At 44.7% G+C, this 8,968-nt stretch overlaps 1 protein-coding gene across 1 annotated transcript in view; it reads right to left on the minus strand.

The window, feature by feature from the left end:
* The window catches only part of DNMBP (dynamin binding protein), a 111,367-nt gene extending 103,673 nt beyond the window's left edge, over positions 1 to 7,694 (minus strand). Inside the window, exon 1 of the mRNA XM_027062831.2 lies at positions 7,543 to 7,694. The gene's annotated coding sequence lies outside the window, so the exon portion shown is untranslated. The remainder of the gene's footprint in view (positions 1 to 7,542) is intronic.
* Positions 7,695 to 8,968: the final 1,274 nt, after the last annotated feature.

Below are 8,968 nucleotides of genomic sequence, written 5' to 3' on the forward strand. Positions count from 1 at the left end.
GACTCTTATTCATCTTCTTTTGCTTAAAACTTAACCTTAGCATAGGCCTAGAATCTGGGTACGTACCTTCCCGATGCCGTCTTAGCTCTTTGGAGACAAATCCTGAAAAGGTAGCTGATAAGGCTTAATGCTCATTTATGATGAAGATGTTCAATAAACTAGGACTAGAGGAGAACACCCTAACTTGACACAGGTACATCTAAAACCAGGGGTGCCTGGTGAAGATCCAACTCTTGATTTCAGCTCAGGTCATGATTCCAGGGTTGTGAGATGGAGCCCCATGTCAGGTTCTACAACAAGCATGGAGCCTGCTGAGATTCTCAGTCTCTCTCTCTCTCTGTCTCTCTCTCTCTCTCCCTCTACCCCTCACCCCAGCTCGTGCACTCTCTTTAAAAGGAAAAAAAAAAAAGTCTGAAACCTAAAACAAATAGTATATGAAATGGAAAAACTTTAGACTCATTCTCTTAAAAGACTGAAAACAAGACAAAGACACGACTAGCATAGCAACTATTTTGACATAGTCCTGGAAGTTCCAGCCAATGCAGGAATAAAAAGTATAAGGATGGGAAAGAAGCAATAAAACTATCATTATTTTCAGAGCACCTAGGTGGCTCAGTGGGTTAAGTGGCCAACTCTTGATTTCAGCTCAGGTCATGATCTCGTGGTTTGTGAGTTCAAGCCCTACGTCGGGTTCTCTGCTGTCAGCATGGAGCCCACTTCATATCCTCTGTTTCCGGCTCTCTCTGCCCCTCCCCCACTCTCTCTTGCGTGCACATGCTCGCTCTCTCTCAAAAATAAAAAAACATTAAAAAACAACTATCATTATTTTCAAAGAATGTGATTAACTATGGCAGGGGGCGGGGGGGGGGGGTGGTGACCCAGAAATCAGCTATTTGTATGAGATGGGGAAGAAAGGCTGTCAGATACAAGATCATACAATAATCAACACCATTTCTCTTAAACTACCCATAGCCAAATAGAAAATAATAATAGAGACATGATTCACAATAGCAACAAAAACTAGGAAGTATTTAGAAATTAGTTTAACCAAAAATGCCCCCTAGACTTTTATGGAGAAAAATTTTAATTTCTAATAAAGGATTTAAAAATGAGTTGATGAAGTATTTAGGGATAAAAAGGCAACTAACTCAAATGGGTCAGGAAAAAAAAACATGCATAGAAATACAGCAGAGGGAGTAATAAAGCAAATATGGCAAAATGCTAACTTTTGGTACATCTAGGTAAGGAATATACAGGAGCTCTTTGTACTAACCTTAGAACTGTTCTGTTAGTTTTAAGTTATTTCCAAATAAAACAAAATTCTTTTTTTAAAAAAAGCTGAATAAATGGAGAGACAAATTACATGCTCTTGGAGGAAATGAGTTAATATCAAAAAGATGTCAAACCTCTCTGAAATAATTTATAAATTCAATGTAACCCCAATAAAAATTTCTTAAAAATAAAATGTTTGAGGAACTTATAAACTTAATTCCAAATTTTATATGGGAAAATAATGGTCCAAGAATAGCTAATTAAGCTTAAAAATGAAGAACAGAGACAGGACACTTGCCAGTCATGAGAACTTACTACAAAATCATTGCAATAAAACATAGAGCAATAACTGGCAAACTAATGGAACAGAAGAGAGGCTGAGAGACAGACCAGTTGTATCCATGGAAACCACTGATGAGAGACAGGGTACCACAACTCAATGGAGGAAAGCATGGATGTTCTTGGAGATATTATTGGAAATACTGCCTCATTAAATGAAGAGTAAGAGGACTGGATCCCTATCTAACATCACATGCAATGAGGGCTCTCGATGAGTTACAGAAATAGCTACTGAAATGGACTTCTTAAAACTCCACAAGTATTAAACATGCCAAAGAATTTCTTTGATTACGTCAGAATTAAGAATGTTTCTTTAAAAAAAATTTTTTTTTTTAACATTTGTTCATTTCTGAGAGAGAAAGAGACAGAGACAAAGAGCATGAGTGGGGGAGCGCAGAGAGAGGAGACAGAAAAAGACAGTGCTGTCAGCACAGAGCCCGACACGGGGCTTGAATTCACAGAGCGCGAGATCATGACCTAAGCCTAAGTTGGACACTTAACCAACTGAGCCACCCAACTGCCCCAGAATGTTTCCTGATCAAAGGACAACAAAGGCAAAATTAACAGCTGACCAAGGAGAAGACATCTGCAAAGTCTAAACGTGAACAATGCAGATAGCAACTCCAATAGAAAATGGGCAAAGATATGAATAGGCAATTTATAGAAGAAGCTATTATATATAAGAGATGTTCAAAATCCTTAGTAACCAAAGAAACACAAATTAAAATGATAAGAGGTCACTTTGTATTTACAAGATTAGAAAAGATGTACAGCTGGATAAAGCTTAGCACTGTTGGGATGTGAGGGTAAAGGAACCCTCCAACACTTCTGGCAGAAGAGAGACTGGGGCCGCCACTGTGGAGAGGAATCTGGCACTATTTAATCAAATTCATTATATGCAAGCCCATTACCCTTCTGAATATATACTCACAGCTGTATAAGCAGACAGGTATGAAGATGCTCATGGCAGTAATATATATATCTTAGGGAGTAGGGATAACCTGAGTATCTATCACACAGACAGCAGATAAGTGTGTGGTTTGAGCACACAGCATGGAGTGTAAGACATCAGTCAAGAACAAAGAATTAGACGTGCACATAGAAACAGATGGATCTTCAAAACAGTACTTAGAGAAAAAAAGAAGCGAAATGAAATGCAACATTATAAATTGAAATACACATAAAACAAACATCACCACTTTGCAAGATCCTATACGGACAAAAAGAAACACATGTGCATTAGAACAAGTACCTACGATACATACGGGGAATGGGAAGGGGATAAGGGAGTTAAAAGCAAAAGAAATCTTTCAGACTCTTTGCATGTTAAAAAAGAATTCAATGACCTATGATAAATATAAAATTAGAATTGTTTCCTTCCCCAAAGTTTCCAACTTTCCTAACAACAAAAGCTACTTGGCTTGCCAGCTCTGTTGATGAGTAACAGCTCTTCATCCTTTTTCAAGCAGGAAGAGAAAATTCAGGGATCAGCAGAGTACTAAAGGGATCAGCAGAGATTATTCACGAAGCAGTGTTTTTGTTCTCATGACCTGACAACCTGACCGAAAAGACCTGATTACCTCTTGATTTGGAGTGATTCAGCTAAAGGCGGGTCAGAATCAAGTTTTCGGGTCATTTGAAGCTATTTACTTTTAGAACCCCGTTGTAGGCAATCCCCTAGCCTCCCCAGAGAAATATTACACGCTACCTAGAATCTTAAAATTCTAGAGCTAGAAAGGACCTGGTTATTCTACAGATGAGGAAACTAAGGCCCTGAGAAGGGTTACGGTTTAGGGTCACACAGCTAGCATGAAAAGGAAGGCCTTCCTGACTCTGCCCTGTCCCCATTTTGTTCTCACCCAGCAGTCAGAGGGAGCCTGTCAAACTTAAGTCATCATGAGCAACTCTGTTCAAAACCCTCTACTGGCTTCTTCCCCCTCACTCAGAGTCAAGGCCAAAATCCTTACAATGGCCTACACTGATGTGCCCCTTCCCACTCCACCACCTCTCATCTGCTGCCGCTTTTCCCTCACCCACTTTGGCACTGCGTGGCCGCTACGCCTCGCCATCCCTCACGCATGCCAAACATATGCAGCATCGGGGCCTGGAACTTGCTCATCCCTCTGCCCCCCCCCCCCCACACCCTCACCCTCGCAATTCCTTCAAGTCCTAGATCAAAAGTGATCTTAGCAGAGGCCTCCTGCCCACCCTCTCACCCCTAGACTTATGCTTTCCCACTTACACCTCTTTCAAGTTCTCCATAGCACTACGACCACGTGACAGTCTATCCATTCACATTTTTATCTGTCTGCCTCCACTCCACTAGAATTCTATGGCATGTCAACAGGGCTTTGTTTCATTCACAGCTGTATCCCCAGCACCTAGAACAGTGCCTGGTGGACAGGGGTGCTCAATGAACATGTAGTGAATGAATCAACAAATCAGAACCAAAATTCAGGAGTTCAGACTTGAGACCCCCAGTGTAATGCCCTATTTGCTCCACCATGCTGCCTCAGTTTTGGTGGTTACATCCTTCAAGTTAGAAAGCCCTAAAATCTAAAAATGAAATAATACATTTTAGCTACTCTATGTTTATTTTATCTCCTGTGGCTGACTTTTATAGCATCAAGGATAAAGCACCCAACCAAAAGTTAACACCTTTGGTTTAAGGGCCCTTTTATTATAGAGCTGTTCTGTGATGCTGCTACTTGAGGTTTCTGCCTTTCCAGGTGAGAGACTAATATCTCATAATTTTTTTAAGTAAGCTCTATGCCCAATGTGGGACTTGAACTCACAACCCTGAGATCAAGAGTCGCATGCTCTACCAACTGAGCCAGCCAGATGCCCCTGAAATCTCATCACTAACACCTGACCAACAAGACTACATTATCCAATCTTGAAAATTAGTTTATCCAGATGTCTTCCTAAACTGAGCATAAGAAATTATTTAATATTAATTCGACGGTTGTTGTGAAACTTTTCATAAGTATTCTGAATGAATGTTCAGGACACTTTAGCTAAAAACCAATCCCAGTTGAGAATGTCAAAGCAGATAATCCCATTAACAATGCTATGTTGTAGATAAGAAATTGACTTCAGAAACAGGATAATAAACCTAGAGAATAGTTCAAGCCTTATACTGGGAATAGGCATGCAAGTTTCCATCTGCATTCCACTGTAGTTGTTTTTATCATTTAAAAAAAAATCCTCACAATGTAAAAAGGATCTGCAATTTGAAACATCACTGAAGTATCTCAAATTTGAAAAATAGCTTTTTGCTAATTTTAGCCCAATCCTGTAAAGTGGCAAGGTTGAGGGCAATAAGACATTTGAAGATTCACCATGCATCCTACGAAAGGATTTCCTTCTGAGGCAGAGATAAGTGAGTTTGCTGGCTCTCAAGGCTTCCTCGACTGCAGCCTCCAAGTACACAGGAGATAAAAACCTAAACGCAGTCCACTGCACCCTTTTTTCAGAACCAGAGTCTCAAGGAGTCTTGCACTATGTTCTAAAAATGAACGCTCACCCTTAGTGTTTAGGAGATCCTACATGGTGACTCAAGAATTAGGATTTGTCATATTCTTTAAGGGGAGAAGAAGTGGTGTAAGTTCAAGCAATGCTTGAAGGAGGCTCTGAACTGCAATGTGGATGAAAGAGGAACGGGAAAGGGTCTCTGTGGGAAAGAGGGCCACTCAGAAGGAGCCAGAAAAAAAAGGAAACAAGAAGTGGGAAAGGCTCTGCTTTAGGGCCACAAAGCAAAATAAAGAACCTGTACATATTTGGATAGATTGTCTATAAAGATTATTATATCTCAGCCGAAAATACACACAATAGGAGCGCTACAGAAATGACATCTTATCACATTTCCTGAGGCAGAATGTTCTCAGTTTATTGCAAAAGTTATCTGTGCACCGCATACACCCCACTCCCAGGTCAGATTTTAGCTGTTCTCACAAAGCACCCCATTCCAGTCTCTGAACGTCAGTGAACACCGAAGTATCTGTAATTTTTAAACGCTTGATGCTTTTATTTTAAGCAATTCCATTCAGATGTGTGTGCTGAATCTCCTTTTCATTTGATTGATTTCTATGAACTGCACTATGGCTGAGAGGTTATTACGTATGGCATTTGGCACTGCTGAGATTAAAAAAGTAATCACAGGTTGTACATTATTTCTAAGAAACTGATGGTATCATACTGTTATTTATTTCAGATTTCTTTAAGGACTTTTCTTTGTTTGATTATATATCTTCCAATTAAAAAGCAGGACAGAGGGGCGCCTGGGTGGCTCAGTCGGTTAAGCGTCCGACTTCGGCTCAGGTCATGATCTCACGGTCCGTGAGTTCGAGCCCCGCATCGGGCGCTGTGCTGACAGCTCGGAGCCTGGAGCCTGTTTCAGATTCTGTGTCTCCCTCTCTCTCTGACCCTCCCCCGTTCATGCTCTGTCTCTCCCTGTCTCAAAAATAAATAAACGTTAAAAAAAATTTTTTTAAATAAAAAATAAAAAGCAGGACAGAAAAAAAATTGTCTTAAAGTAGGCATGTTTAATTTGGCTTGACACCTATTGAAATCATTTCAAAACGGAAACCTGTTCATATCAAACAAATTAAGCACCCAGGAAAAAAAAAAGAAAAAGAAAAATCACTTTTCACTTCTGTAGGCCAATGCTGATAAAGTGACTTGTTTTATGAAAACTCTCTGTTGTCACAATGAGTGGCAGTTTCCAAATTAACACATAAAGTCAGGAGATGGAAACGGGCTAGAGATCCTTTAATTCAATAATTTAGAGAAACACAGGTGGGGAGGGATAAACTAACTCGTTCATCACCTGGAATCTATTCCTGTTGTGAGGGTCATCAACACAGCACTAACTGAGAACGCACACCTGTCCGGTGCCAGGGACTTCGTCTGCCAAATGCAACTAGGGGTTAATCAGTGCTACTCTCCCCCCTGGAACTCAGCTATTTCAAACAACTGGAGCTAAACTATGCTCAAACCCTAAACATTAAGCCTGCCACTGGCTTGCCACATACCACAGCATCACTAATTAGGTAAAGAAAGTGTTTCAACACAAGATCCGCAAATTACTGTAAAGTAGGCAAGTTATCAATATAACAGAATCACGTTGGGAGAGCCATTCATTATTGCCTGATGAAAATAAAGGATAATGAGGTTGCATTTAAAGCGGGGTGGGTTTCTTTTTTTGCACTTAAAAACGAACTCTGCACCCCAAGCATTCTCCACAGCACCTAATGTGCAGCAGACCTGACCAGTCTGTAACCCCAATATTCCTTTACGCAACTGACAGCACCGTCACCCTTTTCAAGGTTAAGCGCTTTGAGAAACTGATGCCTGGCGGACGTCAGGACCTGTGGCAGGAATGCAGGTGTGCGCGGGTAACAGCAAAACTCCAGCATAACCAAACATGCATCTCTAGCCAAACAGGTCTTACTCTTGCCTCGGAAATCATCCCTCCCTGCCTCCCTGACACAGAATCACGGACTCCCATACCGACTGGATGGGACTCTGAGCAAGCCAGAAGATTTCTTCATCTGTAAAATCAGGGGGCTGGGCTAATGCCGAATTCTTTCCCAGCTCTCAAATTCCGCCTCATTGCCCGAGTGGCAGGGCGGTGCAGTGAAAAGAGCCCCGGGCTTGACACCGTTTAACGAGCCCACGGCCGCATCCCCTTGACTGCCGGCCGCCCAGCCTCTGCCACTCGCCGGGACCTCACAGGGCGGGACCCGACCCGGGCTCCGAGGAGGGCCGGCGCCCCCCACCCCCGTCCCCCGGGGGGCTCCCGGCCACGGCAGCGGCCGCCTCGGGGAAAGGGGTGGCGCAGGCCGGACCGCGCGGCGCGTCCCTCGGGGTTCGGGTCCCCTCCGCCCGCCGCCCCGGGTCAGCGACTAGTGCTCCCCGCCCGGCCCTGACCTGCTCTCCGCCGCCCAGCGGTCCCTCGGCGCGGCGGGCAGCTGGCTGCGGCCGCCCGTCCCGGGCCGCTGTCACCTCCGCCCCTGGAAGCGGCGGGCGGGCCGATCCGGTGTGACTCAGCGCCGCCGCCCCGCCTCCCGCCGCCCCGCCTCCCGCCGCCCCGGCTTCCGCCTCTCTCGGCCGCGCGGCCCTGGGGCGCCTCGGTCCCCGCGCGCCCACCTCCGGGAGCCCGCCCTGCGCTCGCGCCCCCTGTCGGCCCGCCCGCCCGCCCGGCTGCCCTGCGGCGTCAGAGGGGGCGGCGCTCCGAAGGCCTCTGGCCGGGGAAACTGAGGCACGCGCCGGCGCGGCCCGGGCGCCCGCCGCCTCCCAGACGTTCGGCCCTGCGTGCGGCTCCGGCTCAGAGCGAGTCCCTCACCCCACCCGGCCCTTCAGCCTGGAAAAGAGGCGAAATGCCACTGAGGGAAGGCCCGTTCGGTTCCTGCCTGTGGTGGCGTCCTCTTTGCCGCCCCGAGGCAGTTTCCTTTATCACGTTACACAAGGTTGACGCGCGCCTCTGTCTGTCCCATTTTTCCCCTGAGGAAAGTCTCTCAGGACAACTCCGAGAATTTAAAAGCGAGGAGTAACACGATGTAAGGACTGGGCGGGGCTGAGAGACCGCTTTTAACTTGTTCGCGAATCCTCGCAGGATTCCCTTTGTGTGGTAAAGGCCACAGAGTCCCACTGCTGGCCTGTCGCTTGAATTTGTGTGCCGTCCGTTTCTGGATCCACCTAGGAGATCCGGAAGAATTCAACAAGTCTGTCACTGTGTACGCACAACAGAGAAACCTCTATTTCAAAACGTTCGTGGGCTTTCCTTTCCCCTTTCCTTGTGGTAAAACACACGTAACATACAACTTGCCATTTTCACCATTTTTAAGTGTACGATTCTGTGGCATGAAGGACATTCAACACTGTCGTGCGACCTTCGCCACCATCCATCCCCACAGCCTTTTCATGTCCCCGAACTGAAACCATGTTCATTAAACACTAACTCGTTTCTCTCCACCCAACTGTCACTTTCTGTTTCTGAATTTGACTACCACACACCCCACATTAGTGGAATCCTACAGTATTTCCTTTTGTGACTAGCTTATTGCACTTAGTGTCTTCGAGGGTCATCCTGGTTGTAGTGAGTGTCAGAATAATATTGCATTGTGTGTGTATACAACCTTCTGTTTATCCATTCATCTGTCAGCGACTTAACTCCATCCGTTTGCTTTTTGACTGTTGTCGATCCTGCTGCTATAAACATGGGTGTACAAATATCTGTCTGAAACGCTGACTTCAGTTCTTGTGAGGCTATACACAGAAATAGAACTGCTGGATCACATAGTAATTCTTTCTTTCTTTCTTTCTTTCTTTCTTTCTTTCTTTCTTTCTTTCTTTT

Source organism: Acinonyx jubatus, chromosome D2, assembly GCF_027475565.1.
Source record: "Acinonyx jubatus isolate Ajub_Pintada_27869175 chromosome D2, VMU_Ajub_asm_v1.0, whole genome shotgun sequence".
Taxonomy (NCBI): Eukaryota; Metazoa; Chordata; class Mammalia; order Carnivora; family Felidae; genus Acinonyx; species Acinonyx jubatus.